Source organism: Pteropus alecto, unplaced genomic scaffold, assembly GCF_000325575.1.
Source record: "Pteropus alecto unplaced genomic scaffold, ASM32557v1 scaffold7, whole genome shotgun sequence".
Taxonomy (NCBI): domain Eukaryota; kingdom Metazoa; phylum Chordata; class Mammalia; order Chiroptera; family Pteropodidae; genus Pteropus; species Pteropus alecto.
This window is the reverse complement of record NW_006494614.1, coordinates 60,540,372-60,547,859: the sequence shown is the minus strand read 5'-3', so window position 1 is coordinate 60,547,859 and position 7,488 is coordinate 60,540,372.

Genomic DNA, 7,488 nt, shown 5'->3' with positions numbered 1-7,488 from the left:
GCTGAAAGTCTTTTCTGTCCTCTCAGCTCCCACAGCACCCTGTCCGCTCCACTCGTCTCCTGGGGCAGGATCCCTTTCACTGTTTCATAATTCTAATATGCAAATCATCAGAGGAAGGGGCGTGCCCATCAGCCAGGCCTCGGGGACCTAAGGCTGGTATGGCCGCACCCAACCCTCAGGCACCCTCACACACAACCCTTAGAAAATAAAACTTCTGAGTCGAGGAACTGGTCTCACACACCAGTGTGTTCCCAGGCCTCACACATAACAGGTACTCAAGATTCTTATTAAGCCCTGATTGCTTGCCGTGTGCCAGGACTGTTGTAAGCACTTTATGCATATTTTCACTCTAATGATACTCGTGGAAACTCTGTGATAGAGTGTATTAGTTTTCCTTTTGCTGTATAACAACTCCTGCTATAGAGTGAATATTTGCATGGCCCCAAATTCATACATTGAAACTTAACCCCCAATGTGCTGGTATTAGGAGCTAGGGCTTTGGGGAATGATTAGATCATGAGAATGGAGCCCTCTGAATGAAGTTAGTGCCCATATAAAAGAGACTCCAGAGACATTCCTTCCATGTGAAGACATGGCCAACTATGTACTAGGAAGTGGCCCCTCACAAGACACCGAATCTGCCAGTGCCCTGACCTTGGACTTCCGGCCTCCAGCTGTGAGCAAAAAATTTCTGTTGTTTATAAGCCACCCAGTCTATGGTACTCTGTTACAGCCAGCCCAATGGACTAGGACACCCCCACCCCACAAACTCAGTGGCTTAGAACAATAAGCATTGAGCTCTCACTGGTCTTTGGGTTGGCCGAGTGGCTGCCGGGAGTTGGGCCTTGTCAGGCTGCAGTTTTGTTCAAATCTGCTTCGTGTGTCACCTCGTTTTGTGGCCAGCAGCTACCAGAGTACATTCTCAGGGAGGATGGCAGAAGCACAGAGCATAAGCCAGGCCAGGCAAGTGCACTCACAGCTTCTGCTCAAGAGTTGTGGGCCCAGTCCCATTCCCTCTGGACCCCAGGGGGGTGCTAGGCCTCAGGAATGGAACTGGGTGCTCACCCTGACAGCTGGCTCCATCCACAGACAGGGGGAGCCCCACATCTGGACACTGCTCAGAGACCTCCAGCCTACTCAGCAACCTGCCGTGGCTAATCACCGCTTTGTTCAGGCTTTTAGTGCCCATGGCAACAAGAAGAGGTCTGGAGCTGGAGACCAGGCAGGAGGGCCAGCCAGAGGCTTTGCAGCCCCATGACACTGGACTTGGCTTTCTCGCAGGGGCCGGGGTGAGTTCCCTTGCTCTCCTGGGAAAAGGTCCTGGGGCCCAAGATGTCCTCACCAGTCCTGGAAGGCTCATCCTGGGTGAAGGCAGCACTGAGGAGGGTGTTAACCCCAGAATGGTGCCTGCTGAGTAAGGGGAGACAGACCTTTTCTGGTGACATCTGCATCCCAAACTGCAGTAAACCCCATGACACTACTTGCTGCCCAGTACCTGTCCCTAAGTCTGTCTGCAGACAGGTTCTGTCACCCCTACAAAGGAAGGGTGAGGTGGAGGGAGCCTGCTCAGTACAAACTCTCGCTCAAGGAAGGCATGAGAATGGGGCAGGGCACCCCACTGTAGTCCCAGCATCCCTCTTAGGAGCCCTGAGAAAGAATAGGGGGAGTGGCTAAAATCAAGGGCTTTGGTGTCAGCCAGACGTGCATTGTGCTGTGTGACCTTGAAAAGTCACTGAACCTCTCTGAACCTTTTCTTCACCTGCAAAGCGAGGATAATAACAGGACCTATCGCATGGGAAGCATATAAGAATTAAGTAAAATAATCTATATAAACCTCCCACGTGGTGCCTGGCACAGAGCAAACAGTCAATAAATGATAGCCATTATGAGATCAAGCAGGTCACCAACCCCTCTGAGCCTCAGTATGCCCATTTGGGGAATGGGAACAATGCCACGGGACTCTGAGGATTATGTGAAATTGGGGGTATGAATGTGGGGTGGGTAGTAAGATTGCGGGCCTGGAGCAGACCCCCTGGGATCGTCTCTGCAGTGGTTGCTGTTGGCGCCCCCATTTATGTAATGACGGTATTCTACCGCGAGCACCTGCACTTTCTTTTCCAAGGCTTTCTCTGGTGCAGGAGCAGGTGGGGTAGAGGCTGGGGATACTTGGGAATCGACTTCTCTGGGACCGCACCCCACCACCCTCTATGGATGGGAGTTAGATCATGCTTCCTCCTTCCTTGCCCTCCTGATGGAAGTGAGGTAGCTTGGAAGAATATTCTAGTCTACCCAATGCTTTTCAAACTTGAACATGCTCTCAGTAGAGGTCTAGTTCAAATGCAGATTCTGTCTGGGGAGGTCTGGATTGGGATCTGCAATTGCGTGTGCCTTTCTAACCAGCTCCCAGGGCCTTAACTGCTGCTGGTCCATGAACCACACTTTGTGTATGGAGGGTTCCTAGCAACCCAGAGGTTCCCAGAGGGTCTGAGCCAGGTTTTGGAAGTAGAAACCTGTTCTTTACCCTCATTTGGCTCCTTCTGGAGTTCCCCTTCCGGGTGTTCCCTGGGATTGCCTTCCAAATAACCCGCATCCACTTGAAGCCTTTCTCAGGGCTGGCTTCCCAGAGGAAGACAAGGTCTATCCCTCACTCCATTTATCATGTGGGTGACCTTGAGCGAGTTACTTTGCTTCTCTGAGCCTTGGTTTCCTCAGTCCCCAAATGAGAACAAAAACTAGGTTGTTGGGAAGATTAAATGAATGAGCACGCATACACAGCCTAGAATGAGCCTCTACAACGTTGGCGGTAACGCTGATGTTTGCAATGCTGTGCTTGAGGAGATCCACCAGGCCCACTGGGGCCGTCACAGCCTGTGGGGTTGTTGAGTTCTACATGGACTTGACACTTCATTAAACGTCGGGGGTGCTGTCTAGGTGGGGTGGGTGCCTCTTTGGGGCTGTAGAATGACAATTAATTTTGAACCCATAACATGGCTCCTTGATTCTTATTTCCTGAGTCTGTTCCTCCATTTAAATACATCCTAGGGGATGGTTACTAATGTCTGCAGTTTATTTTTCATTTATCTTTAATGCCAAAGCTGCACATACTGATTAAAACCAACAATAAAAAAAAAGCTTTGTAAATGGCTCCCCCCAAGGTATGTGTATGGGGGTGAGGAGTGGAGCAGGGGCCACAGTAAATGGTGACTAAAGAGGAAGTGGACAGCTGGCAATGCCCGATACCCCTAACCCTTGTGTGTCCCCGAGACGTACCTAGGTTCCAGGAGGCCAGGAATGTCCTGTCCGAGCTTTGGGATTCATGCTATATGCTTTCAGGAGGGGAAGCTGGGAGGGGACAAAAGTGTGAAAACAGATGGAAATGTAATTTTTTAATGACAGCAGCAGATGGCAAAAAGACACAAGAGTGTGTTCGCACCATGTTGGAGCCATTTGAGAGCGCCGGCTCAGCCGTGATGTGTGCCGCGTAGCTGGCATGATGGCGCCCCCGCTAAACCCGGGAGGCCGGTGAGCCGCGGGGAGGACTCTGCAGGCCCTCCAGGGAGCACGGGGTGTGCTGCCAGGCTGTGTGGGGCCACAGGTAGGTGGGGAGATACCTGTGGGCACCTGGATAGAGTGGCTTTTCTAGACACAGGCAGGCGGTGAATGGGCTCTGGTTTCAGATAGTCCCTCCTTCTGGTCCCAGTGCCTAGGTCAGGCCATCGCCATTGCTCACCTGGACCTTTGCTCACAGCCAACAGATGAGTCTGCTGCCCCTGGACCATGTCTTACCCCCACTCCATCCCCAGAGTGTGTTTCCACAATGCAAATCTACGTATGTCGCTCCCTGACCTGATCCCTCAGATGGCCTCGCATTGCACTTGGGATCACGTTCTCAGAAGTGGCTTACAGCAGGCCCTGGAGAGCTAGTCACTGCGTCTTTCTTGCTTCATTTCTCACCACACTCGACGGGGACAATAATGCCTTATGGGGCTGTCACGAGAAAAAGACACCACTCCTGCTAAGAGTAGGAGCCGCTGTCTGTCGAGCATAGTCCTGCTGGACACAGCTGACAACCTTACCAGCCCTAAGGATGGTGATATTCAGAACAGGTACAGCTGCAACTGAGAGGGGTGGCCCAAACCAATCAGAGCCATCGAGGTCAGTCCTGTAGGTGGTTATATTATCGCCTCCACCTTAGAGACAAGGTGCAGGCAGGGGCTGTGGCTTTCTGGCTCCTGGAGCCCAGTGGGGGTCCAGTTAGGGAAGCAGTAGTGTCCCCTGCCCTGAACCACACCACGAGGTTGTTTTGCTGAAGCAAGGCAAGGAAGTGACCCTGGAGGAGGTGTCTTGCATTTTGCATTTCTCTTCTGCTGCCATGACTGAAATTCTAGCCCTTCCTTAGATGGGTGACACCACCAGCTGCAGGTCATTACTTCCCCGGAGACAACAGGAAAGCGGCTGCACTCAGTTTATCAGAGCAGTGACTCGTAGCCTTGGCCCAGGCCTGGGCTCTGCTCCAGAGGTTCTGACTCCTTTGATCCAGGTGTGGCCTGGGCGTCAGGCGGGTGAGTCTCATGCACAGGCAGGACTGAGAGTTCTTTGAACCTCTCACCCACCTCCTCAGTTCTTCACTGTAATTTATCATTTTCCTAGGCCACTGGTCTCCTCACTGTAAGAAAACTGCTCCCACATGACAGAGATTCGAACTAATCCAGCACTGAATGAACACACTCTGCACAGTGGACCACAGGTCGTCCCCAAACGTGCTCAACTCAAGGATCGCCTGTGGGTATGCATCAGCTGGCTGCTGGCCCAACATCAGACACACGAGTGAATGACCCTTCAGAGGACCCCGGTCCTTAGTCAGTCACTCATATTGTAAGCACTCGTTGTCCATATGTGGCCACTGTACTGGCCGGTGTGGCTAGGGGACATTTCCATCATTGCAGAAGGATCCACTGCCTTCAAATCAGAGGTCCACGTTGCTGACTCGTTTTAGAGCATTGTTTTGCCAACCTAAATTCTGTGACCAAAAGGTGTTGTAGGGCTGACTACCCTGAAGGGGGCTATAGGTTCACAGATTTGGGGATGTTTTAGGTTTCCCAGGTGAGACTAAGGGAGGCTTTTTAAAAATAAACTTTTTCTCGGTTAGAATAGCTTTGGATATATAGAAAACAGTCACAAAGATAGTCCAGAGGGTTCACGTACACTGCCCACTCAGTTTCCCCTGTGCTTAATCTTATGTTACTTTGGTACATTTGTCACAATTAGGGAACTGATTTTGATACATTGTTATTAACTAAATCCATCCTTATTCACATTTTTTTTTTTTTTTCAGTTTTTCCCTAATGTCTTTTTTTTTGTTCTGGGCTCCCACCCAGGATCCCACATGACATTTAGTCATCATGAATCCTTCGGTTCCTCTGGGTTGTGAGTTTTTTAGCCTCCTTGTTTTTGAGGATCTTGACAGTTTTGAGGAGCACTGGTCAGGTGTTTTGTAGAGTGTCCCTTTCCTGGGATTTGTCTGACGTTTTTCTCATGATTAAACTGGGGTTGTAGGTTTGGGAAGTAAAGTGCTCTTCTCATTCATTATATTAGGGGTACATGCCATCGTCATGGCTTATCACTGCTGATGTTGACCTTGATCGCCTGGCTGAGGTGTGTTGGTCAGATTTCTCCACTGTCAAGTAACTCTTTTTTTCCATCCTGTTCTCTTTGGAAGGAAGTCGCCCTGGGCAGCCCACACTTCAGGCACAGGGAGTTATGTGCCACCTTCCTGAGGGCGGGGCATCTATATATATCATTTGGAATTCTTCTGCACAGGGGATTTGTCTCTTTAACCTCATTTATTTTATCTCCAGCTGTTAATATATTACCACGTGGGGCATTCTAGCCTTTTAGCAGAGGCATTTCTTACAACAGGAAATAATAGCGTGAGGGCCTGCCCATCCCATCTCAAGTAGCACCCCCACCTCCAACATTCCCAACTCCCCCTCCCCCTCTAGTTTTGTCTATAGTCTTGTTTTGACAGTAGTCTTGTTCTCCCCACTTTGAGAGGCCAAGCAGGAGGCTGGAAGTCCTCTTGGGGTCCTAGGAGTCTGGATATGATTCCATTTATTCTGGATGAAATCCAGAACCAGAACTGAACTGGATCGGGACAAATCACTTCCCTCCCCAGTTTTCCCAATTATAAAAATCTCCCGGGGAGCACGTTAAGTGTGTGGTTTCTGAGTCAGAAAGTCTGAGCCTGGAGCTTAGGAAAAAGCATTTTAAATAATAGCTTTATTGAGGAATAATTCACATATTATAAAATTCACCCTCTTAAAGTGTACAATTCAGTGGTTTTTAGTATATTTACAGAGCGTGGAACCACCACTGCTAATTACAGAACATTTTCGTCACCCCAAAAGAAATGCCATCTCTATTAACAGTCATACCCCATTTCTCTCTCTCCTAACCTGGCAACAACTTCCTTCCTTCCTGTCTCTACAGATTTACCTATTCTAGAGGTTCATATGGATGGAATCATACATAGTTTTGGTGACTGGCTTCTTTCATGCAGCATAATGTTTTCAAGGTTCACCTACATTGTAGCAGATATCAATGTTTCATTCCTGTTTATTACCAAATAATACTCCATAATATGTATAGAGCACATTTATTTATCCACTCCACAGTTGATGGACATTTGGGGCATTTCTACCTTTTGGCTATTTTAAATTGTGCTGCTGTGAAAGGAAGGACATTTAACAAGTCCTTCTAGTGCCCTTGATGTACATTCAACTTTGAAACTCCAAGACGCTATCATTTTGCAGTACGCAACACTGTATACTGTCTCTTCTTATTCTCTCAACAGTACAGTGAGGTCAGCAGCAACACTGTCCCCACTTAACAGATAAGGACACCAGGACTCAGGCGATTCTCCTACTCACCTGCCGTGGTCTTGCTGGACCTCAGCTTTCCCACCAGCTCTTTTCCTTTGCTCTTTTACAGGCTGCGAAAAGCCGGTAGGGAAGCTTCGCCAACTTTGGAACACAAATATTTGCCAGTGAAGAAAACATTCTCCCATCAATCAAAACCCAGACAAGTTGGCACACACTCTCTGCAGATGCCTGAGGGAGCTTCTATTTCAGAAGGGACCAGGTGGCCTGCAGCTTCCCCTCCTCCCTAAATACCCCCAGCTCCTTCTCTTCCTACCTCTTTTGCAAATGAACAGACTGAGGTTCAGAGTGGTCACTTGCCCTCAGTCACATAGCACCCAGAGGGACTTTTATTTTCCTTGAAAGTATTTGTCTTAATAAATGACACACAATGAAAGTAATCTCCAGATCTGCAAATGACAATTTCCAATGCAGATAAATAACAGACATAGCTTTCCATGCCATCTGAGTGGGCAGAACTTAATTATATTCTTTTTTCCTCTTCCCAACAACCCTACATGGAGCAGGTTTCAGCGGGGGTTAGAGGGGAAAGCATGGGGCTATCTGGGGT